The following is a 26,891-nucleotide window of genomic DNA, read 5'->3' as shown; positions in this document are numbered from 1 at the left end:
AGCCAAACAGCTGACAGGGAGTGGCAGTATGGATCCGTTGGTTGTGGAAGAAACTGGGGAAGGGCAAAATCTGGCTGGGCAGAGCAGAGGTAGAACAAGGGAGAGGGAATTCAGAGGAAGACCCAGGCCCATCTCTCTCTTCATCCTAGGGCATGCAGGGAGTTATGGAGAAGGGAGCAACGTGGGTTTGCTGGCTTACGAGGGAAGAAAGAGCCGATTCCCTTCATTAGCTGCAACTGGGAACACAAGTGTTTTAAAAGGGAAGCTGCATGCAGCAGGCTGCTGGGAGCAAATGTGACTTTATCTTGTATCATCGTGGCTTATCTGCGTTCCTGGTATCTTCCCAACTGTATGAGTTTTGCCGTGCTTTCAAGTTTGAAATTCCTGCTCCTGCCCTGCCAAACTAATTATTTTAGTTTGGTTTGTTTGGATTTTAAGTTACAGTTTGTGTGTACCTTGTTTTGGACTGAATTTTCTACAGTCAAAGGCTATTCCTGGGAGAGTTTTTCTCCAACCCAAAGGTAACTTGGACACTGGGGGCACAGTTGGAGATAATAAAGGGACTCGTTGCTTATCTGACTGTGTTGCCTTTGTGCCACACCCTGGGTCATCACAGAAATTGAGTGTGACACCCCTGCCTTAGACCATTGGTCTCCATGCTCACTGACTCCTTTATGAAGTTTCAGATTGTTCATTAACCCTCAAACATTTATTATATGAAAATAATCTAATAAATACTAGTTTAATAATGCTATGAATAATAAATATTGATCTACCAAGACTTGGAAGTCAATATTAAGTACCTTGGGGACTCTGTATTTCCACCTCTTTATTCTAAGCTCTCTCTTTATAAGAGACAATTGTATAGCTCAAGCCTAAAATATTTTGCTAAAGATTTTGCTGGCCATCATGCTGTCACATTTTCATCTATAACGTTATCTCAGCCTAAGAGAGGTATGTGGAAAATATATACTGATAAAAATCATGAGATACCTAGCTGAACTTCAACATGGTTAAAGGTCTCTAAATGGTTGAATAAAAATAATATTCCTACTATTTTGACCCATGCTGTCCCAAAATGAAGGTGTTTTTTTGTTTTTACATTTTCTCATTTGAATCTATGGCTGAATCTTTTTTGAATTAAATCTAGATGAAGTACCCTAAAGTGAATCGTATTCCCGTTGAAGCAAATCTTGTATCCATTTGAATCTCAAATCTCCAGTTGATCAAATCAAGGTTCAATCACAGATGTTCATCAACCTTAAGATATGTAGTTACTAATACCTCTATTTTCGAGAAACTGTATTAAAATACCTTACTCTGTTATATTCAACAGATGTCTGAATAAAAAAAGATTTTTGTTCCTCAATATATCATGAAATATATTTCCAGCATGTAACCAACTGTGATTAATTTTACTTATTTCTGTTTTATTATAGATTACATCTGAAATACTATTTTAAGATACCTATTAAAGTTAGAACTATATATTTCTTTGGGGATTTGTAAAAAAAATCAAGCTAAATAAAAACTGCAGAGGTTAATTCACATTCAAAACACTTGCTGAGAAGATGACAGAGTGCCATTATATTCATATTTGTTCACTGAAAACAGAATAGTGGAGGGGGCAAATAGAAAGTGGAAGGGCTAGACATTCCCAAAAATAAATAAAAATGGGGTGATTAGCCCATTCCCCCCCAAAAATGTTTTGCAGCATTCCAGGGAAGGAAATAGCAGCCAGCCAAACATTGCTTTTTTCTCTCTCTCTTTGCCATTTTTCTTCCTCCTTCCCCTCCAACAATATTTAAGACTTTCTGGAAATTTCCCAAAGAAGCAGCTACTGAGTTTTTATTCCAGAGGACTGATGAAGGGAGGGTAACATGCCAATTGAAATAAATGAATGTGAAAGAAATATAAAATGAAAAGTGAAGTTTTCAAGACAATTATCTTGAGAGAAAAATAGTCTTGCAACATTTTTCCCTATCTTATGTAATCTAATAACAGACTGTAACTCTGTTGGGTTCAGAATTTAAACAAGAGAATAAAAACTGTAGTGAGTAGGACTAGAGACTTATTGCATTAAGCCTTATGTTAGGTGTAATTTCAGGGCAGATGACCAGGAATATTGTACACAAATTGATATTGTCATGGCTGTTGAACATACCAAAGATTTTTTTTTCTTCCAAGGATCACAGTATTTTTTTATTCCAGGTAGTCAAAACTGGTTTTCCCCAAATATTTTAGATTACAACTCCCAACACAGTCAGTGGTTAGGAATGATGGACACTCCAAGTCAAAACAGGAATATATTTAATAAGCTATAGAAAATAACTGCACTCTAGGCAATTTTGTTTCTGAAAAAAAAAATCCCATGGCAATTAATATGCATAACATGCTCCAAATTAAGATCCAGATGGATAGAACCAAACATTTCCTTCAGTGCTCAGTCCTTGTTAAGAATCAACTATTCCTCTAGATAACAATGAAGATTGCACTGCTGGTAGATGGATACATACTGGTATTCAGAGCACTTCAGCATTTTCTTAACATATTGCTTAAAGAATTCATACTATTAAATATAGTCAGCTCTTGACTCCCACAAGGAAAACAAATCTGCAGTTGCTGTGGGTGGCACCTTCTGCACACAGGATTAAATAACATATAAAGCATGCAACTACATCATCCCTGTAGCTATTCCTGCAGCCACTACCATAGCAGAGAACAATTGAAAAAACCAGTTCAACAGGATTTTTTTCATGTTTATTCCAATGGGCATAAGTTTAAAAACATTGCTCCAATTTCCAAATTTGATTAAACATGTTTAAGTCCATATTGTTTTTTTAAAAAAAATATATCAGCCAGTGAAATTGAAATAATAGATACTTTTGTTTCAAAGTGCTATTGGTCTTCTTGTTGAAACATTTGGCTCCTGAAAAGTATTTAAAAATCATTCCTCTATTAAATATGCTATCAGTGTAATAGCTGCTCCATTGTGCATCTTTGTTACCGCTTTTTTGTGTCACTTGAAAGTGCAGAAAAATTAATCTATTATAGCAAGATATTTTAATGCTTTAATAGTTCTTTCTCAGTTCTATCCTATAAAATCTGCTGTCTTGTATATTAAACATCACTGTTCAAAGTTGTATGTTATGCTTGTGTGTGGCTGAGTATGTTTGCAAATGAAATTGCAAAAAAAAGTGAAAATGTTATAGTAACAGAAACCAAAGTGCAAATATGTAGCGAAGTTATTTTTGTATAGATTGTACACAGAGGTGGTATTTAGCAGGTTTTGACCAGTTCTGGAGAACCAGTAGCAAAAATGTTGAGCAGTTCAGAGAACCGACAAATACCACCTCTGACTGGCCCCGCCCCCGCCCCCATCTATTCTCCACCTCCTGAGTCCCAGCTGATTGGCTGGGACTTTTTTTGTTGCCCTGCATAGGAGAAAGGAGCCGGAAAGCAGGTTACTGGGGTGGGGAGGGAATGGGAATTTTACAGTATCCTTCCCCTGCCATACCCACCAAGCCACATCCACAAAACTGGTAGTATTTTTTTTTAATTCCACCATTGATTGTACAATAGAGTGAAATCTAGTCAATCAGTGGTGAATTGATATTTTTACCTGACCTCTAAAACAAAGCTGGAAATGGGTGGATTCAGAAGAGAAGTGCTTTTAGACAGTCTTATATGGTAAGAGGCACTGCTATGAAATTCATGTTAAAAGCACCAGTGATTGAATCACTGAATCAAATCAGCCTTCTTAACTGAATCATCAACTCTGATCAAACAATGGAATCAAGTTACTATCCTCTGAATTGAGCTGGTGATTTGGGGACTTTTTTTTTGCACATGCTCAGGCAGGCTTTCTTCCAAGTCAAATTAATATCCCAAATTGGTTCCATTTTACAAATCAATTTAAAAATCACAACTAATTAATTTAAGGAATATTACTGACCAAATTAATTTAAGGAATACTACTGACCAAAAGTTGAATGAAACCAATGAGACAATTTAAATCAGTAGTCAAAGAGGACCTGTCTGATCTGTAAACCCATAATATCTAACTGCTTGCTCTACTTATTCTTCACTTGGTTTTTATCATAAGGATAAAGCACAACATTTTATTCATTGAATAGAACAGGATTGTATTTAACAGAGCATTACACCTGCTGAATTTTCAATTTATATTCCTTTTTTTGTATCAAAATAAAATGCAAATAGTATTTTGCTGCTATACAATCTAGCTTTCCAATAAGCAAACTACATTCATTTCAAATATTTTGGAAAGAAATTTGCAACTGTTTGATCAATAGTTTGAACAAAAAAAACCTCTACTAACCTTTTATTTACCTCCACAACTCAGCATTTATTGTGTGTGTGGGGAAGCCTTTACACAATACGGTGCAATGAATGAGCATAATCTAATAATAGTTTCTTGAACTGCCTATCATTCAAAGCTACAATATTATATTTATTATTGATTCTTTTTGCTTGGAGTACTTTCCTAAAGTGAAATGAACTGGAATGTTCCTAGAATTCTACTTCAGTTATGTACACCTTTAATTGACAATTATTTTTAAATAATTATGAGCAGTCCGTAGACAAAAGCTTTCTATGAAATACCATCACCTTCCAAGGTGTTGGGGAGATGATCTCCCAAAAGAGGAAATAGTTATCCCACATTGGCTCTGGGTACAGCTGAAGACTCAAGGAACTGGGTATTCCCTGTGGCATCTTAAATGGTTTTTCCCCAGAAAAAACTTTGCCTGTGATGTTTCTAGTGAAAGACACCATTTCTACACAGCCAGGTTCTTTGGAGTAGTAGCAGGTATGCAGCTTGTCCTGATGGCCTCATCATATTCTCTAACAAGTCTTCACAACATCATAATTTTTTCTTCTTACATTTCCAAACAGACATGGGAATGCTAGCTAAGTGGATTTACCATGCACTATAAACCCACTGTAAATGGGTTTGCTAGGCACTAGGTTCAATTTCTGGGCCTCTTCTTAACTGCCGTTTGTCAGACAAGAATCATGCAGTTGCATGTTTATAAGCCCTGGAGCTTTTTGTCATCCATCCCTTGTGAAAAGCCAGTCAAAATTGCAACACAGTAAAGAGCTTGTCAGTCAAGCTCCATGTTTCTTTCCATTTTAGCTAAAGTCTGCCAAATTTCTCTTCCTCTGAGCACTATAGAGAGCTATAGTATTTACATACACCTTACTATTAGAAAAAATATAAAAATTAAGAGATATCTGGCTCACCCCATCAACCTTACATTCAAGCAACAAGATAATTTCCTGGGTAACTAAGAGAAAGGGACATTATTTCCTTCTAGTCTATATTTAGGTACTTCTCTCTTAAAACTGAGAAACTTTCCCCCATCTTATGCTAGTACATACTTTTTCCCAGGACATACTTTATTGTGTAGGAAAAAGTAAAAAAAAAAAACCCTGTGACAAATAAAGACTCTCCACCAGTACTTCTAGATGAGCAACTCACATGCAAGGAAACAAATCACCATAAATCCAAAAGGGAACTGTCAAGGGAACTTGAAAAAAATTTTTTTATAAATAAAATAAAGATTATTAGGTCCTCAGCTAATATGGGAGTGCTTTATGGGAAGAAGGTGTCATTCATTGCATTCATTTCAGATATAGTCTAATGGGATGGAAAATGCAGTAAAGTATCATTTTCTAGACTTTTCCAAAGTATCCTGTTCTAGACTTTTCCACTATGATATCTGTTGGCTCGAATGAAAGGAATACTTTTTCACTACTCTAATTTGGTTTTGTGTTATCAAATGCAACTGGCTCTGTGACAAAATGAGACCTCTATACTGCATCCATGATTCCAGCCTGAGTAAGTTAACATCAGGAAAGGGTCTAATATTTCTTTAAAGCCATCCAATTAACAGATTGCAAGAACTGCAGTACACAGTTTGCAAAAGATAGCTGAACAAAGAGACTTGACCCCAATCTGTTCTTTCATTTTCAATTTTCATGAGTGAGATTTTGGCACGGACTCAACCTGTATCTTGCTTACATTATTTTTGCAAGTTGGAATAGCAATGGATTTGGCATAGACCTGTTCTCTCACAACTTCTTCAAAAATAATTATCATTTTTAAAACTGTATTTAAGTACACAGTGATCAGGAATTATGGGAGTTGAAGTCCACAAGTCATAAAGGTCACCTCTGCCTTAAGAGGAGAAATAAACTTTCATACATCTATATTCAGTGTGGAAGAAAGAAGAACAGTATAAATTGAAGTGAAAATTTGAGCTTAATTGAATCTGGGCACTCTATCAGACCAAAGTGCAACATGTCCTGTCTTGGGTAACAGCTTATTCTCCATTAGTTCATTTATATACTAACCTTTCACATGTTCAAAATTTTAGGTTTTTAAGTCAAGTCACATTTTAATGAAAAATTTAAGCCTTCTGTGATAGTTAGATAATTTAACACATGCACCAAAGAGGGTGAAAAAAGTTCAGAGTTCTTACTATTCTCCAATAAAGTGGGAAGGGATACAAAAATAGCTTCTAGGTATTTTATTTATTCTACAACTGCTTTGGGAAGAACTTGGCAAGGAGTTTGTTTTTCTACAAATTATCACCTCTTTCTCAAGATTTAAAAGCCAAGGGTGATGAAGTGATCTCACAGAAAAGGAAAATAAATTAATGTTACCAGATCAGCTTGCTAGTTAAGAAATTCCCGCAAAAGCAGATTAGGACCTTCCGGTGGCATTAGCAAGAATCTTGTAAAATATTCACCAACAACACTAAGAAAAGAGATATTAAAAGACATTGAGGGTTCTAGTCTGATTCAATTTGATAAAATCAAGACTATTGAAGACATAAAAACTACTTGTATAATAATAGTGTGGAAGAAGAGAAAAAGGCAGGCAAATTGTAGAAATTAGATTGCATCTATTCCATATGTGATTCTCAAGCATTTATTGCTAAAATTCTTTGCTTGGTAACGCCACTGCTGTTAGAATTTGATGATCTGATTGCAAAACAGGAGTTGCACGACCCCATAAAACAGAATCTTTATTTGATTTGCATTTTAATTAGCATAAAAGATATTAGGAAGGGATAAAAGGCAACTAGATGAATATTATGACTAATATTATGAATATTATTATCCTCCACTTTTGATCTCTTTCAAAAAACTGAAAGGAACTATGATTTCATGCCCAGCTCTGTAAATACATTTCTAAAACCAGAATTTTTTTTTTAATGCATCCATTCTGAAATTTCACCTCAGAAGTTTATTTGTTTATTTAGCATATGGCATATAATGTCAAGGAAATCTACACATGCTAGAGACACAATGCAGTTCTTATACCTACATTGCTAGTTCATTCTGTTCTGCGCACCTATTTTGGGTGCACCACGGGGAGCGAACTAGCTTACACCAGCTAACAGAGCTTGGGTTGTTGGCTCCTCTGGGCTCCTCCACTGGTTTCACCTCATCTTGTGTTGCAATGCCTTGCGTCTGACCAGGTCTAGCACTGGCTTCTGCTCTCAGCACACACAAATGCATCTAGGTTTTTCCCACCGAAGTGGTACCGATTTATCTACTTGGAATATTGCATGCTTTCAAACTGCTGATTGGGCAGAAGCTAGGGATTACTGGAGAACGTACTCCATCTCACTAAGCCGGGCTCAAATCACGAGAGTGGTTTGTGGCTGGCAGTTCCATCATCATTAAGCCACTGAGCCACCACATCCCTTCAGAAGTTTAGATATTAATAGCTTAGAAGTCCCCTGGTTTTAATTGGCCTCAGTAACTTAGAATTAATGAAGATACACCAGATTGTAAAAACAGTGATTCCATGCTGGCAGTAATACTATTAAATTGCCTGCTCGTGTATTTACTGAAAGGAGGTCATCAGGGGTACAAAGTCCTATTAATATTAACAGTGCCCACTTATAAATTCAACTTTTTTTATGCTTTTTATTTCCTGGGCCTTTCTGTTACAGGGAACGTTTAAACCAGGGGTGTCCAACCTTGGCAACTTTAAGACTTGTGGACTTCAACTCCCAGAATTCCTCAGCCAGCAAAGCTTGTGTAGGATTAATCTGTAGGATTAAACCAGGGGTGTCCAACCTTGGCAACTTTTAAGACTTGTGGACTTCAACTCCCAGAATTCCTCAGCCAGCAAAGCTTGTGTAGGATTAATCTGTAGGATTAAACCAGGGGTGTCCAACCTTGGCAACTTTTAAGACTTGTGGACTTCAACTCCCAGAATTCCTCAGCCAGCAAAGCTTGTGTAGGATTAATCTGTAGGATTAAACCAGGGGTGTCCAACCTTGGCAACTTTTAAGACTTGTGGACTTCAACTCCCAGAATTCCTCAGCCAGCAAAGCTTGTGTAGGATTAATCTGTAGGATTAAACCAGGGGTGTCCAACCTTGGCAACTTTAAGACTTGTGGACTTCAACTCCCAGAATTCCTCAGCCAGCAAAGCTTGTGTAGGATTAATCTGTAGGATTAAACCAGGGGTGTCCAACCTTGGCAACTTTTAAGACTTGTGGACTTCAACTCCCAGAATTCCTCAGCCAGCAAAGCTTGTGTAGGATTAATCTGTAGGATTAAACCAGGGGTGTCCAACCTTGGCACTTTTAAGACTTGTGGACTTCAACTCCCAGAATTCCTCAGCCAGCAAAGCTGGCTGAGGAATTCTGGGAGTTGAAGTCCACAAGTCTTAAAAGTTGCCAAGGTTGGACACCCCTGGTTTAATCCTACAGATTTATCCCTATGCTCCAAAGTTATCTGACAAAGTACAGCTATGCAAATCTATGGTGGGGAGCAGCTCCTGGACTGTTGGGAGGTCTACCCTATGGTGTGCTTGGAAGAGAAATAGAGTTGATCCAACCTTTGCTTAAGATTTTCTATAGCTGACTAAAAAAAAACGATACTATTTTGAAAATATTTGTCAATACTGGTTGATGGTGCTTTCGAGAATGTTTTTATGGCCCCTTAATCATCCCAGGTTTTGTTTCTCATTTCATCATCTGTGTTTATTTATTTTCAAAAAGGGCTTTAAGGTCTTAGCTGCTGAGTTAGGAACAACTTAAACCTTTTAAGGCAATTCTCTAACTTCAGCAGCTTGTGGCTTCAGTTGTGTTTTGTGGCAGCTGTTTCTGAGACTAACATTTATCAGCTTTAAACTGTTTCCTCACATATTTTCCTTCTCCTCCCACTCAAAAGGTAGGGAATCTTTCTATTTTTTATGCTTTAAATAATGGCTGCTATTTATTTAATATAAGTCTGCTGGAAGCAACGTAGATTCAAGGTGGCCTTTTTTCTGCACACTTCAAGAGTGAAGTAAAATGATCCACATTTCACATTAAGCCCTAACGGGACCTGTTTGGTTTTGCAATTAACCACTACAGTGTGTTTGTGTGCATGTACATATATGTATGCAAGTGTGCACTATAGCTTTGATGTGATTAGATCTTACACAATTCATCACTTTTACAATATCCTGAGAAAATCTACAAAAATGTAATATGTATTCATGAGAAAGACAAAATAAACAAAACTTGCTTCATTTCCCCCCCCAGCTGATCCTATACAACTATGTATGCAACGGAGACCAGACAATCTCTTTCTCTACTTTGGTACAGGAAGGGTCACTAACAATTTAGCAATTGTTTAGTCACCTGAAATGCACTTGCAGGCCTGTGGATTGAAATGAAAAGACAGTGACTAATTGCTTTATCTGAGAAAAATAAATTTAACATCCATTACAGAGAATACTTTTACATTATAACTTCTGAACAGCAGCAGCAGAGAGCACAAATACCAAAATTATAATTAACAAGCAAAGTTTTAGAGCAACCCAAATACTATGTTTCAGTAACAGTTTGTAGGGAAAAATTATCATTGCTGTAATTTACAATAATGTAACAGTGTATTTTAAATACATAGATTAAAATAAGACTGAAAAAGGAATGCTGCATACATATAAAATATACATATGCAGTTAAGTTTACTACAATAAATATTCTAATGGAACATCAAACTCAGAAGGTAATCCACAGTGAAGCTAGTAATACACAGTGCTTTCTCTCATAAACTGAGTTACTCTCCCTTCTAAAGTAGCTTTAGCAAAACCACAAAGCTACAACTGTTGAATATTCTATCCTGCAGATCTTCATGTTCTTGGTAGTAATTGCAGCTTACAATTGGTTACTTTAATTTATCTATGTTCCAGAAAGACAACACAGGACTCAAGACGCTGCAAAGTTGATTAGAAAACATTGCAGGGGGGGAGAAACCACGAATCGTTACTCATCCCAGCTCCAGCCTAACAGAAAACCAAGAATGTGCTGGCCATTACAAAGGTTATGAAATCCATCAGGAGAAAGATTGGCCATAGTTAGCTGAGTCATGTGAAAAGGATTCACTGAACTTGTGATGTTATCCTGAACAATGCAAACCTTCATTGGCAAGTTATGCAGATATTTACTGTTTCTTTTATCAATACACAATGTGGCTATTTCAGTGAAGTTTATTATTCTATTTATTTTATTTTTAATCTTACCTTTATTGCTGTACAACTGAAGGAATGCCTACTATGCCTTCCTCCTATTATCCCCACAACAACCCTGTGATGTAGGCTGGGCTGGAAGAGAGTGACTGGCCCCAAAGTCTCCCGGCTGGCTTTCATCCCTAAAGTAAGACTACTAACAAGGTTTCTTGTTAAGTGCCTTAACCACTAGGCAGAACTGGTTCTGAGATTCAGAAAAAAGTCAACAGGTCACAGAAACCTGCAATTTCCAGTGGTAAACTCCCTTTTCCACTTCCAGGCATCGCTTGGTGAAAATGCTCTGGTCAGCCATCACCCCGCAAAAGCTAACATCTTACAGGATTCACTGTAATCATTTGAGCGATCAGAAGGATCACTGACAACTCATTAGATTCTATGATGTTTCTGGGAGCTTTTTGTATTTTATGTTAGGGAAGCAGTAGCACTTAGACTTTACAGACCCTCTCAAAGTCAGCATATTGCCCCCAATTAATCTGGGTCCTCATTTTACTGACCTCGGAAGGATGGAAGACTGAGTCAACCTTGTGCTGGTGAGAACTGAACTGCTGGCAGTTGGCAGAATTAGCCTGCAACACTGCACTCTAAGCACTGCGCCACCACAGCTCTTACAAAAGGCCTACAAAGGAAAGTAGGTTTGATTACTCCAAAAAGTCACAATCCGTTCTTCCACAAAACACCTTCTTACTAGGCATTTAAATTCAACTCTAATTTCACCCTTCCTTTTCAACTGCTTTTTGTGTACTAATTTCTATCATAATTGAACCCCTCCACTTGTTGCTACTTGTCCTCCTCTCTTTTCTTCCATCTTTCCCAGCACAAAATAAATAATTTCCCCCACTCCCACTGGAATAGAATGTGCAGGAGTAGAAAACAGATAAATAATACTATTGTTTTTATTAGCTTAAAATGCTTATAAAAAAATTTCAATCCATTCAGGTTCGCTCAGCCATCAAAGAACATCAATCATACTTGACAGGCTGTAACACATTTTAGAGTTCGATGGTATTCTACAAACAAACAATCTTTTAGATCCACATATTCAAGAAAAAAAAGATGATGTGCTGATCCACCAAGTCTGCATATCTAGTAATGAAGTTAAATTCTTTCCATGGTCCATATTCCCAGTCAATCAAAGAAATTGTAGACATCTGGAATTACTGCAGAGAATTATAAGCCACACATATGAAGAAGTTCTGGGTCTAACAGCTCAATGGAATCCTCTCGTTTAAATCTTGAGCCTTCTTTCATCATTTCAACAACAGTCTTGCTGATTATTTCTGGCCTTCAAGGTTTCCCACATCTGTTCCTTGTTTACAAAATACTTTTCTCTGTAGTAAGGACACTCACTCACCAGCTCCAACCCTAACACCATACTTTGTAAATAAAGCATGATCTCTTTACTTGCGTCTCACCCCAAAGTGATAAGATGCAAGTATTTTACTGTCTGCATATTAGAAAAAAAAATAAAGTGTGAATTACTATTTTTCAGGAACTTTTCAAATATGTCTTCACACCTCCTCTGGGAAAGAAAAGCATCCATGCTGCTAAGTATCTGAATTCTTGATCTTTAAAATACTGTAGGGTTATTCTAATAAATTCACAGTTTTACAAAAATTTGCTTGGCCATTTATACTCAGTGGGATAGACACTTTGCCTCTAACCTTAACTACCAAGGGGAAGCCATGCAGAAACTGTTGGCATAAATAAAAGCAATGCCTGACTACCACTGTCTACTTTTCTCTTTCATTAGATTGATTTAAGAGCTTACCCCTTTGGCTATGTATCCTATACCAGCCTGAATCTAAGCCCAAACACAACGTGACTACAAGCCCTCAAAGTGGTTTATTTAACATTACTATGTAACACGCCTCGTTCTAGTGAAATTGTTCTGCTCTTATAGCATATTTTATGCAAATATAAACATTATGCATGCAGATATTATGCACTTACAAGATAATATACATTATATCTACAAAAGAACAAAACAAATGGAATCCCACTGGTTGTAATATGTTTCTTAGCCTACATTTTACATTATGAGTTTTAACAACAATATGCTGTATCAATGACCAAAAACAAGCAAACTCACTGATTGCTGTTTGTAGCATATTTAACGAGCTGTAACCCTCCCCACAACGCTATTTCCTAGAGCAGAGATTTGGAATCTAGTTTTACTTCATCAGCTGAACTTCACCTGACCTAATGCCCAACTGGTATTTTCCAAAATAGAAATTATGGATGTGATTCCCCAGAACATTCATCAATTCACTATAAATTGGTGGATTACGCATTATTCCACAGAGGAACCTTTTCGAAAACTTATTTCACCTATTTCTCCATACATGCTTTATTGTTCACTATTCCCCCCGCCCAATAGTTTATGCAACTACTCAAGTTTAACATTCATGAAAATCTGACAGAATCTCATTTAAATTAATCAAAGTCTTGTTATTGAAAGACAAGAAAGACAGGGTATCTCATTTTTATCTTGTTTAGAGAACAAAATTAAAAATAGATCCCATTCTTTTATAAAAAATATATATTTTATAAGAAATTTCACGATAGTAAGAGTCATAGCTCAGAATGAATCCAAGAAACCTGGAAGTGGAAAAGCAAAAGACCAGAACAACTTGAGAATGTCTTGGCTGCAATACGCTAGCCATCTGTTTTAACCCAAAAAAAAAAAAACACTTCTCACGATCCAACTATTTCATGATTTCTGGATTTATGATGATGTTAAAATTAATCTGAAATGGCACAAAAACCAACATTGAGAGTATTTTAACTGTAAGAAAGAGACATTCCTGAGAAGTTTGTCCTGCACAGAAAATGCAACTCTAGGCATCCCTGTTACCAATATGCTTATTACAAAAATTTGTGTTACTTCTAAGTGTTTCCCTAAAATAGGCGAATAAGATCTTTGGGTTGCTGAAAGTAACCAAGGGCAAATTGGTCCACTTTATTTACTAGCTGGTAGAATCCATCCAAGGTAAATCTCCTTAGCTTTCAACTCTTCCTTTAGAGATCAACATTTCCTCTATTTAAGTTAGTACTCAAATACATTGTATATGTTTCTACTCTTTAAAATGGTCCAAACATTTTAGTAAGTCTGGATCACAGCTGTAAAACTTTTAATACAAACCATTTAAAATATATTATTCAACTGCACTGACTTCCGAGGGGTTTCCAGGCAAAAGAATGCTTGTTTTAACTTCAAAAACTTCTTTAAGGCTTCAAAGAAAATTTCTAAGGTTTTATTTTCTTCACATATTATCTAGCTAGACTTTGAGAGGGTCAAAATCTTATACTTTATGCCTCCCCTGAAATCTAATATAAAGAAAAGGATAGGGAGATATCTCTGATAGCGCTCTACTTTAAAACAACTCTCCCAGAGTGCCTTGTCTGGCATTTTCTTCAATAATTTCTGACTTCTTAGTACATTATATTGCTCATTTTCAATAATATTTATCTTTGCAATGGAATGTGAGACTACTGACATTGTTATGAATGCATATTTTCATATATTTAATAATTTAATGACTGATGCATTTTTTTTTGAAAAAATATATATATATAGACTTGACAGGTTTGCAAATTTTGTCAAAATGTGAGCTATAAATATCCTAAAGAAATTAAAAGCCAAAATATTTTTATTTTTGTCTTATCTGCTTCCCCTTTGGAAATTCTAAAAGGGAAGCAGATTATAAAAATCTATTTCTACAGCACTGTAGCGAGGAAACAAAATAACGAAGTCACACCTTTTTAAAAGAGCTTTAGAGTTTTAGATCCTGGAATAAGACAAACAGTCCTGCCTCTAACTTGGAAGATGAATCCGTTTCCTCTTATCACCCTGGTTTGCTACATTTGTAACTGCTAACCCTGGCTGAATAGGCTCCATAATTTGGAAGCAGAAAACACAAACGCAACGTTCTAAAACCAGCTTAAAACAATTTTAAACCAAATTTCTAAAATTATTATTTTTTTAATCTCTTTCCCAACTCAGAAAAGGTGGAAAGCAGAAGAAAATCTTGATGCCTCCAACATACATGTGACTCTACCTCCAATCCCATTCTGTGGCCCTTATTCCACCAAAAAAGTTTAATGTCAGCTCTAACCTCATACTGCTGATCACTTCTGCTTCAGAGATTATTAGGGAAAGGGAAAGGGAATTTTTGTTGTTGAAGAGATAGATTTTTAATTCATATCAGGAAAGCAATCCCTCCCAAGAGTATACAGTAAGGCAGTTAAAAACTAATTCTGAATTCTTAAAACATGCAGTATTGATTTCAAGATAATCTTAAACTGATTTATTCATTGCTGGAAATTCTAAGTACAACAATGGACCTTGCATAATACTCTTTGATAATGCCAATTGGATTTTACTACGCTTTCCACAGTGTATAGATATTGAACAGATTGAAAAGGATGTTGAATTATTTTTCCTAAAGCAGAGACAGACAAAATCCTGACCAGGATATCAGTGTTCCTTCAATGCCCAGTAAGAAGCTGACAAACTACAATGGAGAACTCTGCTTGTAGAATCCTCTTCACCTTCTGCAATACTTCTCAGCCACTCATCATCTCTCTTAAAAATAAGAGATATTTGTCGACAATGATCTAAATGTTTAATATTTGAACCTTTGCTTAATTTCAATGGAGTGAAATGTACCTGGAACCACAGACTACTGTACAAAACAGATATCATTAGACAACCAAAGGGATTCAAGAGAAAATGCTACTGATACTTTTGTCATCAGGCCTCTAGAAAGTCAGGGGAAAAAAGATCTTACAGGTCTTTGACCTATAGGGGGAATTGAAGTGAAAGAGCAATCAGAGAAAGAAAGCATGGAATTAATTGCACTCTAAAAAGCAGAACTTTTTTAAAAATGAGAAGTGGATGCAAAAGAGATGAAGATCCTGCCAGTTTATCTCTCTGCATCTCCAGTTTTCTCCTACCAAGCTCTTCCTGGTCCGGGCCTGTCAAATTGGTGGCCTGCAGGCCAGATATGTCACATGCAGACCATGCCCACTACGATGCCACAAAGACAAATAAAGTCATGATATGCCACAATCTGGCCTGTGAAGCGATTGAGTTTGACGCCTGTGATCTAACCCCATCTCTGAAAAGATCAGTTAGAACAGGGGTGTCAAACTCATGGGCCAGATGTGTCACGTGCCGGCCCCAGCCCCACCTGGTTTAGCAATGGGGGGGAAAGTCCCAATACGCCACATGACACCGCTGTGAGGACACAAGTTTGACACCCCTGAGTTAGAAGAAACATAATTTAGTTCTAGTTGGTCTGATTCAAGAGGACGTTAAGAGATATTTTATTTTCTCTTCAGTAGGTCCTCTTCTTTAAGTCAGGAAAGCAGTAGCAGTTATAACCACTACCTAAGTTTCAAAGAGAGACCATAACAATTGTTTTTTGTAAACTTCTGAAGATTAGAAAACATACAAAAGATCAGTCCTGAACTGATTTTTGATCTTGGAACAAACCACTTAATAGGAACAAAGGGAAATACAATTTGGATAAATGCAGGCGACATGGCTATCCTAACAGAATGTAGTGTATGCAGTAGTACAATGTAGTAAGCACCGAGGCTCATTTAGTGGTCAGAAGATTACCAGTCATTGATAGCAGTGATAATTTCCAGGGGTTTATTGACAAAAGCAAACCCAGTAGTTGAAATCACAAGGAAGTAGATTCAAGCACTACATCAAGAGGAACTTGTTGACTTTAAGAATGTGAGAAGATGGAACAAGCTAGTTTATGAAACAGTGAGTTCTGCTTCTGATTATCTCCTGTGAAAAGTATTCTAGTAGATTATGCCTTGAGCCAGAAGTTTGACTAGATAACCTCTAAGGTACTTTCCAATCAATGATTATATAAGATAATATCTGACGCTTAATGACACAGAGGCAATCGCATATGAGCAATTACTTTGCCCTCAATAGTTACAGTTAATAGTTTACAAAGACAAAGACAGATACCTTAAGCAATTAACGAATGAAAGGCTGACACAGCTATTTAAAAAGAATAGTAGTCTGTGAGGACTTTAGAACATTAGTTAAATGACAGAAAAATAAAGAGCATCAAGGTTTCTCCCCAGACTGAAAAGGGCAGAAAGTTTAAAGATGTAACATTCACACACACTTAAGGAGAGCAGTGGACATAGCTTAACGGAGAATGGAAGAAACAGCAGGTTGTGTTTTGAGAAAGAAAGTGGAAAAGAAGATTCTGGTCAAGAGGAGAGAAAGAAGCACCTTACTCAATAGAACTGGAATATTACTACTAGCCTGGAAACGAAGGAAGCAGGCTTAGCTTCCTTCTGGATTAAAAGAAAAGGGATATAGGGGAAAAAAAGAAATAGTTCTTTAAGGAAGGAAGGAAGGAAGGAAGGAAGGAAGGAAGGAAGGAAGGAAGGAAGGAAGGAAGGAAGGAAGGAAGGAAGGAAATGACCATAGCTTGACCAAGAAGGGATTGTTTTCCTTTTACTGAGTGGGTAGATGACATGCAACATGGGTGTCAAACTTATTGCATCACGTTGCAGTGATGTGATGTTTCATGATGTTATTCCCTTTTGTGGGGCTGGGGTGGGTGTGGCCTGCGTGTGAAACATCCGGCCCATGGGCCACCAGTTTAACACCCTGACGTAGAACTACTGTATGTCTACGTTTTCCTTAAAGATAAAGCAAATAAAAAGAAAGCTTTTCCTTCAGGATTTTGGGGAAATTATTACACAACTGACAAAGCAAAAAAAGGAAAATCTTAGAATTTTTAAAATGTAATGAATGTGGTACTGAACATGGGATTGGATGAGATATCTTATAAGATCTCTTCCATCTCTATGATTCTATACCAGGGGTCTTCAAACTTGGCAACTTTAAGACTTGTGGACTTCAACTCCCAGAATTCCTCCCCCAGTCATGTTAGCTCAGAAATTCTGGGAGTTGAAGTCCACAAGTCTTAAAGTTGCCAAGTTTGAAGGCCCTTGTTCTATATATACAATTAAGTTTAATTTAATTATGAATGACCATTAACAACACACTCACTTTTTAATTATTCATTTAATGCTTTTTCTGTTTTGTCTCATTCAAAATTACAATTTAATAAAAGGTCTCTGGGACCATATCTAAGATATTCAATGATAACATGATCTCTGGCTTCAGGTTATGCATTTCACTTTAAACATGTGCAGAGTATGAAAATCTCAGTCACTGAAAGTGCCATATATAGAGAAAACTAGTTTTGGGTCAAAACTAACAGCATTAACTTCATCACTTTACTTCAGTGATTTCAGAAATTCTACAACTGGCAAAAGAAGTGCACCGCAAGTATTTCTTCGCTTCATTTTGCTTTTCTCTGCATATTCTGCATATGAATCATCCAAAAGTATTTGTTCCACAGGCAACCTTTCTGTGGTCAATAAAAATTATTATGATCAGGACTTAAATATGATAATTACATTATCCTGCAGTGGACATTCATCTATAGGGCTTTATTCTGTTTAAAGAATGAAAGCACAGCTAGAAGAAAAACATCTATTCATATTATGACACTGCTATTAAGAATATTATATTTGGCCACACTGATACAACATTTTGGCAGTTTTTCAAAAGCCTGCAATGTTTTGTTTTTATTATTATTATTATTATTATTATTATTATTATTATTATTATTTTGTTGTTGTTGTTGTTTTACATATCACTATCCATGTAGCTACTGCTTTTGTTATTACAGATAAGAGAGAAGTTCAAGAAAAAATAAAATACTATAATAATCATGAAAACTCTCATATGCAAAGTGCATTGCTGAGTTATCTATCATTCATCATCCACCATTTGCTTTATGTGATCAATTCATCTTCCTGCACATTTTTACTTTTCCAAACTAAAAGGTACACATTTTCTGCAAATATGTTTCAACAGAATAATCATGGATTCCAGCAATTTATGTTCAAATGTATTTCGGAACCGTAATAGAAATCTGTTAAATTTTGTTCAAAAATATTATCATTAGATAGACTGAAATTGACTCAAACACTAAAGATCTCTGGGAAGGCATAGTAACAGGAAGTTTACAGTTTGTAGATTTGGTGAGATCATTAAAACAAACTGTTCTAAAATTAACTAATTTTTAAAAAGAATCAAATTGCCATGGCTATTATAGGTAGGAATCTGTCATCTCAGATCTGATGACCATAACCTCTAAGTTGATTTACAACTTTAACTCCAGTTATTGTAAAGACAAAGGATAAAAAGTGCAGGCATTTTTCTATGCCCAGATTTTATATAAAATTAGCTTGATCCTCCTTTTCAGAACAATATGTATTATAAACCAATTGTATGTAGAATGAACTTCCTAGCAATGTTGCTAATTCAGCTAAAATATTGAATGATCTATTTTAAAATTTTGATCCAACAATTATTGGATATCAAGCTTGAATGAACAAGGTCAAAAACTGATATTAAACAACCAAACAACAAGGTGAGTTTGTAGAAACTAGTTTCCATCAGACTACTTAGTGAAATCAGAGTAATGAAAAAGTCCCTATTTAATTTACTAAAGGAACAATTACTGTATCTGTAGAGTTATCTTGCTTTACCAAGTTGTCTTGCCTTACCAAGAATTTTAGGAAATCTTTTTCAGGGATCTATGAGAACATCTCGGTGAGTTGCAATGAGAAAGAACAATGTTTCTCTCAGTTATTTACTTATCTTTATGAATGAATCACTTCTGCTCCTCTTATGTGTGTGTGGGTGAGAGGACATAAACACATACTGTTCTTGCAAAAGGGTTAAAAAAGGTGTTTCAGCAAAAAGAAAATAAAAACTGAAAAGATTTTAAAAAATATTTTGTGGATGAATTTTAAGAAGAAAAAAGAAAACTACTGTTATTGCATAATGTCATAGTTTACATGATAGAAATTGGCCACAATCAGAGTACATTAGTTGCAAGGATATATTAAAAACAAGTATGTAAAAATACTGCCCAGATTATTATGAGGACCCCGATTGTTGGGGTCAATATGCTGACTCTGTAAACCACTTAGAGAGGGCTGTAAAAGCACTGTGAAGCGGTATATAAGTGCCAGAGGGTGGTATTCTGGAGAACCGGTAGTGGAAATTTTGAGTAGTTCGGAGAACCGGCAAATACCATTTCTGACTGCCCCCAGCCCCATCGATTCTCTGCCTCCTGAGTCCCAGCTGATCAGCTGGGTCTTCTTTGGTTGCCCTGCACAGGAGAACAGAGCTGGAAAGCAGGTTAGTGGGGGGGGAGAGGGAATGGAGATTTTACAGTATCCTTCCCCTGTCATGCCCACCAAGCCATGCCACTCCCACCAAGCCACACCCACAGAACTGGTAGTAAAAATTTTTTGAATACCACCATTAAGTGCTATTGCTATTAAATAACCTGATGAGTTAGATTTGCATATTATGCATGTTATTCAAATCCCTGCACTGATTTTAATAGATATCTGTAATACAAAGGTTAATAGTTTGTATTTATTACTAGAACTCTTAATAACCACAATTAGATAGAAAATATTTTTTGGATCTCAATTAATGGCAGTAGCAAGTCTTCCCTTCCTCCAAAGATTCATTTAAGTTGGGCATCAAAATACTGCATGTTTATAAGCTTGAAGCCAGCAAGTGGATAACTGACTTGTTGTCCAAACTACTAGCAACTGGTACTGATCCAGTATAACCGTGTTGAAACTGTGTGTGAAGAGTGAAGAGATAAATTCGCTAGTTTGCCATACAAGAATATGAATATGAATATGAATATGAATATGAATATATATATATATATATATATATATATATATACACACACACACACACACACACACACACACACACACACACACACACATATACACAGAGAGAGGGGGAGAGAGAGAGAGAGAGAGAAAGAGAGAGAGAGATGGATGCCTGCATTGTACTTGTATATTTTTACTGCAAAATATGAGGCACAAATATGATCAGAGATTTTTAAAAGAGATTTGCAGTAGAAGTCTACCAAGAAGAAAGCCCTGTTAAGTTTAATGAAGACTATTCCTAGGAAAGTGTTAAAATGTCTGCAGTCCTAAAGACTAAAAATAGAACTTTGAGGCAAGGGCTAGCAAAGTTTATAATGAGAACAAATCCATTCTCACACTTTAATCCAATAGGCAGAAATACAAAAAAGAACACACAAATGAAGACTTTGCACACATGAGCCATATTATTCTCAATATGAATAAAATCTCTCTTATGGAGCAAAATGAAGATCCAAATTTAAGTAGGATCAAACAAGTGATAAAGCGCTACAATTCTTGCACAATGTCCTAACTGGAGTTGGCCTAACTTTAACAAAATCTACAATATTAATTGTGTGTAAAAAGCAATGGCCTGATTGTGGGCTGGTATAGCCCAACCGGATCCTTTCTTTCCCTTTTCTGCTTGATCTGTATTAATAAATATTTATTTTATTTCATTTCAGCTCCCTTTAAAACTGAAAGCAAAGCAAAGCTTTCTCGGTGCCCTGAGGCGTAGCAAGCTTCAATTGAACCCTGCTAAGACAGGGTGGCACTTGTGATTGGGACAGCCTCTACTGGATTTTGGGTTGTGTGCTAGGTTACATTCTTTCCAGGATCAAGAAGGTCTCCTCTCAGTGAAACATACCCTGGTCATCTATGGGATGGACTACTGCAATGTGCTCTGCTTGGAGTTATCCTTGAAGAGTATCTGGAAACTGAAACTGGTGCGGAAGACAACAGGGTGCAGTTGTGGATGCCCCTAGGATGTTGCCTATAACACAAGCTATGCAAGCTGCTCTGGGTACCAGTTTGCCTCTGCATCCAATTCAAGGTGTTGGACATTTAAATCCCTTCATGGCAGGATACCATAGGAACAGCCTTGTTCCAAGTACACTGTCATGTCCCAGCTAGACAAGCTGTGTTTCCTATCAGCCAAGGAGTTTTGGCTGGAAGGATCTAGAAGGAGAACATTCTCAGTTGCTGCTCCAGGCCTATGGAATATTTTATCATCCCTGGAGCTCCCACTCAGTTTTCCAGAAGAGTGTTAAGACCTGGTTTTTCCAATTAGCATGGGAGTCTTAAAGTGTAGTGAAGCCCTGGGGATGGTTTGTGAATCTCCTGTTCCTTGTTAATCTCCTAGTCTTTTGAATTTTGTATCTTGATCTTTAATCTGGAAGTCCTAATATTTTTAATTCTGTTTTAATTTATGTCTTTGTGTATTTCTATGCTTTTAGTATGTTGTAAATGCCCAGAGTCACTAAGGTGAGATGAAAGGTATTGAAATTTAATAAATAAAATAAAATATATCAATAAATAAGATAAATCAATAAAATAAATTGAAAAACCAATAGGATCATCTTCTGAATATTCTATCTCAATGTATTCTGAATGAAGCTCAATAGACCAAAATGTTTTTCAGTTATCATGACATCTATTTTAAGATATAGGTAGACAGGTGTCATTTTACATTTATTCTCTTTGTTTTTATTATTGTTGAAATTTCTGTTCTTTGGGGGATAGTAAGATATATTGAAAAGCAACAATGTAATTAATAAATATATCCTATCTGTAGAAATGAGGAATATGTGGACAAGAGAACAGTAATCATTGTCTGCAGCCTCTATTACCTTAAATGCAACTTAAATAAAATCCTAGTGAATTGGCCCTCAAATTAATTAGCAAGAGACCTACCACTTTAATATTTAGGCAGCAATCTCAAATGTGCTCTGAGCAGAGGTTGTAGGAAGGGAAGCAAAGCTGAAGATATGTAGCAAAAGAATCAAACCCAACCAGTATTTGTTGTAGTCTTGAAATTATTAAAGTGATTAAGGAAACTCTTCATAAAGTCAATCACTTTTTAATTTGACATAATTCTTGTGTATCAGCAAAACATCAAAGTCAACTGCAACAATTTTCCTATACCTTGCAAGGAACTATGATATCTCTATTCCTAATGTACATCCTTGTATATGAATGACATTAAAGCAAGGTTTGTATAATTATATTTCTGAATGTATAATTTTATTGACAGTATTCATATAACACATTAGCAAAACAAGGTTTACAATCTACAATAGCAATGTGTTAACCCAGAAACCAGAAAAATACCGATGTGAACCTAGCTTGTCTATCTCTACTGTATGATTTCTCCAGAAAAATAATTATTTAATAGATAGAGGGAACAGCAGGCAAGATCCTTAAGCAAACCATCTATTTTACTTAGCATTAAGTCTACATACTAGACAGTGAACTAATAAAAAAGTAACTGATGTTCATGTAGCAAGATTTATCAACTACACATGTACCCTATAGCTTCTACATATCTGTTCTAGAATTCTGCAATGGGAAGCAGTGCAAAGAACTTTCCAGAATAGCATTAAACAATGCTCAAACATGGGGTCAATTCGAAGTTTCTAAAGAGTGGGGAAGGCAGAATGACAGCAAATGCTTTGATGTAAAACACAGGGTGCATCCTGATGAAAATATTCCGTTTGAAACTGGAGACGGATCAACACGTTTCAATCAAGGCATTAACACAAATATTTTGAAATACAGTGATAAGACCTGTATTGCGATAACTTGGGTTACTAAAGTCTTTCCCACACACTGTCAGTTACTGGGCTACTTCTTCAATGGACAAAATGTTAAACTAAAATAAACAAAACACACACACACAAAATATTGGATGCTGCAAAGGAAGGAGGAGTACTGAAATGGACATAGAACCCTATGTCTGTCAGATTTACAAACAGGCCCTGGACAAGTTCAAGATGACTAAGTCACTCTAGACCCAACCTGTGACCCGATACTGTTTCAGCATGGACATCCCTAGGTTTTACCCTTATCACAAAAGCTTGTACCTCAAAGGAGAACTTCTTATTCCTAATCATTTGTCAGTTCCCGGTCACTTGTCTCATTTTTCTCTCTTCAAAGACAGAGCTTTTCTTCCTTCTGGTGAAGTTGTTGTGCTAGTGCTATTTTCAATTACGCACTAAATTGTATTTTCAACCTTGCTATGTCATGATCTAGAAGCCCAGCGTGTGAGAAGCAATTAGATTCTAACCCACTGATCACTTTTTGGCAATCACCATCTGGAAGGATGCTACTGTGTAAATTCTGTGTTAGGAATCAATCCAAAATTCACCAGGAAGAGGAAGGTTCTTTAAAAATTAAACATGAAAATTTATAAATTGAAAGGGTGGGGAAAACTACACTAGTTCATCATATATATATATGCCTGTCGTAGCTTCTTGGGAGTTCCACATGTGAAGTTCAACAGGGTATACTTCGGAGTAAGCCTGCCCAAAATGCAACTACCTACACCATGACAAGATTGCTGCTCTAGAGGCATCTTGATTCACTGTAATATCTATAAAGGCTGCCAAAAAAAGGGGGGGGGGAGTAAAAAAAAAATTTGTCCACAAAATGTCCCGATATGCTGGATTGTGGGAAGAGCTAACTATAGAAACTTGAATGTAGCCAGATAAATCATGCGAGCATAAGTTAGAAAAGAGTGGCTTTCATTTTTTGGCAAAGCAATTGAGAAAAAAAGAAAATCTAAATTTCTAGGCCACCTAGACAGCTGAATTTCAGATAGGATGAGTAGAACATAAAAGATAGCGGGTTAAACTTCCAATATTAAAACCCACCCCTGAGATGTGCTATCTCTGGTGTGGGCATAAAACATTCAAGTAAGCGCAGAGCCTGATTTTGTACCGTTTCTCCAACCATACGGCCTCCCCCAATAGGAAGTCCCAGCATGTTTTATAGGCGTGAAATGAAATGAAGCCCCTCCCCCCAAATTAAGGCCTATATTAAAACATGTGAAATGGGGGGAATGGTGTGGGGGGGGCTTGCCGTTAGGGAGTACTTTTGTTGCACCCCCGGATATGGTGCTGCCTGCGTTGACCCCGATACGAAGTGCCCCACCAACGCCGAGGTCAACATCCAAGCCGTTGCCGCCCGTCCGAAGATGCAAGGTGGAGGGTAAATTAAGTCACCCCCGAAAAGACGGCCTAGCCATTTTTTCGGGGCTCAAAAAAAATAAAAATAATAAGACCCGGCCTTATTATATGAGAAGCATGGTAGTATATGTATGTTCCCTAGCCAGAGGAGGGTTATCTTCCCTTTAGTGGCTAATTAACTGACAAGCTAATGAAATACCTTCCCATACAAACTGCAGGTGTCACAATCTCATGCCTGGAAGAGCCACTTGGATAACTGCAGAGCAACCCACCCCCACCAGACAAAAGTACCTTGTTCCAAAGCAAAGAAACCGGGTGAGTCACAAACTGAAGCACAAAGCCCAGTTCCCTTCAGCAAAATAAGAGAAGTGCTTTACTCTCTTTTTTTATTTTTTTTAGTTTCAGATTTTAAACCTTCCACATCTCCCCCACCCACCCACAGCAAACTCCCCCTCACCTGCCTTCAATCTCAGGGTGTCCAAAACAGGGGCAGAGACCTCAGGTCCAAGAGGTTGAATGCTTACTCAAGCCAACGACTGCCCCCCCAAGAGGAATGAATGGGAGCCGAGTGAAAGGGTTTGTGTAAATGCTATACAACTCGGGCGGATCGCAAAGGCACGATCAAACCAGCTCGCTACTCTGAAAGTTAATCGCGGTCGTAAAAGTGTAGGAGGTGGGTAGGGAGGTGGGTGGGGTGGGGGAAACACCTTTCTCCTTACAGTTCTGCAAAGGATCCGAAAAAAATAACCCCTCTTGCCATCCCCGATCCCTCAACGCCAACCCCTTTCCTCTTTCCTGAGAATTTAAAGGGTGACAAGAGCGGTTTTTTGGGGGGAAAGGGGCGCGGGGGGGGGGGGGAGAGGGAGGGAAAACGCGTCCCCACCGCAAGAGCTGGAGAAAAGTTTCACATGTCACTAAACCGGAGGCTTCAAACCGAGCTTGAACCACACACACACACACACACACACAGGGCACCCGCCAGCCACATAGTTCGGCGGGTGAGAAAAGCCAAGGACTTCGCCCTTATAATGGAAACCATCTGCTGGTTCAAACATGGAAGGACGGTCGCTGATCCTTTGGAGAAAAGCAGGAAAGGAAAAAAAGGAGCGGGCGATCGCTCGGCTGAAACATACCGGGTCGGGGTGGCTGGGGGAAACCGAGTCCTCTTTACCCCCTTCCTGCCCTGCTTTCCCAGCGATCCCGAAGCTCCCAACTTCCTTGCCAAGCGAGGAGACGGAGCGCGGGGCCAGCGCCTGGAAGGCGTCCTCGGGAATGGAAAGCGGGCGAGCGAGAGGAGCTTCCGAGAGAGAGGCTGGGGTTTGTTTGTTTGCTCGGCGGATCAGCAAATCAGCAACCCCGGGAGGGGTTTTCGAGCCTTTCAACAGGTGGAGCCACCCTTTTGTGGGAAGGAGGGAGGGAGGGAAACCGAGAACGGAGGGAGAGCGAGCGAGCGAGCGGGAGGAGGAAAACTTACCCAAGTTGAGGGAGAAGCCGAGCCGGGCCCGCCTTTGTGTGCGCGGCTCTCTCTCTCTCGCTCTCTCTCTCTTCGGCTTTCCAGCCGCCGCCGCCGCCGCCGCCTCCCGGCACTGGAGCCCGCTTCTCTCTCTCCCCCGACTGGCTTCGCCTCAACCCAGGCAGCTCAAAGGACCGGCGGCAGGAGTCGCCGCGCTCTCAACGGGGCTGCTGCCCATGTTTGCCAAGCCTCGTTCGCTTGAAGCCAGGCAGCCGCCTCCAACAAGTCGGAGCGAAAGCGGCAGCAGCGGCGGCTCCCACGAAAGAAAGAGAAATAAAAAGAAAAAGAAAGGAAAGGAAAGGAAAGGAAAGGCGGGCGGGGAAGGAGGCGCGCCGCCAAGGGAGAGAGCGAAGCGAAGGGGTTCCTTCACATGACGCGCCGGAGCGCCCGCCTCTGCCTCGCGCCCTCCTGCCGGCCCCGCCGCGGGGAAGGCGGAAAACAGCCCGGAGCAGACACACCTGAGGAGAGGCTGCTGCCCATATCCGTCGCCCTCACAAAGCCAGACAGGAAATGGAGGGACCAGGCCGGGGAGGAGGGGGGGGGGACCGCGTCAAGAAATAACAAAGCCGAGCAAGCAGCTTGGGAAAGCGGAGGGGGGGAGAGAGAAACTCCCCGCCCGCCCTCTAGCGCCCGACGCCTCCGTGGAAAAACGGGCTTATAGCCGCCCCTAGAATCTCCGGCTAAAAAGGCACGGAGCGCCACGCTTCTCCCTCTCCGCCTCCTTGGGCTTCTGTTGCCGGCCGCTTCACAGGCTTCGGCTTGCTGACGCCAGGACCGTGCCGCTATGCGAGGCGAAAGGGGCCCGTTGCCGGTGTGGGCGAGGGAGG

At 38.3% G+C, this 26,891-nt stretch overlaps 1 protein-coding gene across 8 annotated transcripts in view; it reads right to left on the bottom strand.

Annotated features, from left to right (window-relative positions):
• Positions 1 to 26,653, bottom strand: part of PLXNB2 (plexin B2) — a 334,253-nt gene extending 307,600 nt beyond the window's left edge. The window contains exon 1 of one of the 8 annotated variants that reach the window (XM_087934112.1): positions 26,026 to 26,653. The gene's annotated coding sequence lies outside the window, so the exon portion shown is untranslated. Of the gene's footprint in view, positions 1 to 6,687; positions 6,782 to 25,680; positions 25,826 to 26,025 lie in introns of those variants that run through there. The other 7 variants (XM_087934111.1, XM_087934114.1, XM_087934117.1 and 4 more) reach the window with 7 other exon arrangements.
• Positions 26,654 to 26,891: the final 238 nt, after the last annotated feature.

This window comes from Pseudonaja textilis, chromosome 5 (assembly GCF_049901715.1).
Source record: "Pseudonaja textilis isolate UNSWEBS1 chromosome 5, rPseTex1.2, whole genome shotgun sequence".
Taxonomy (NCBI): Eukaryota; Metazoa; Chordata; class Lepidosauria; order Squamata; family Elapidae; genus Pseudonaja; species Pseudonaja textilis.
This window is presented reverse-complemented; position numbering and strand designations above follow the sequence as displayed.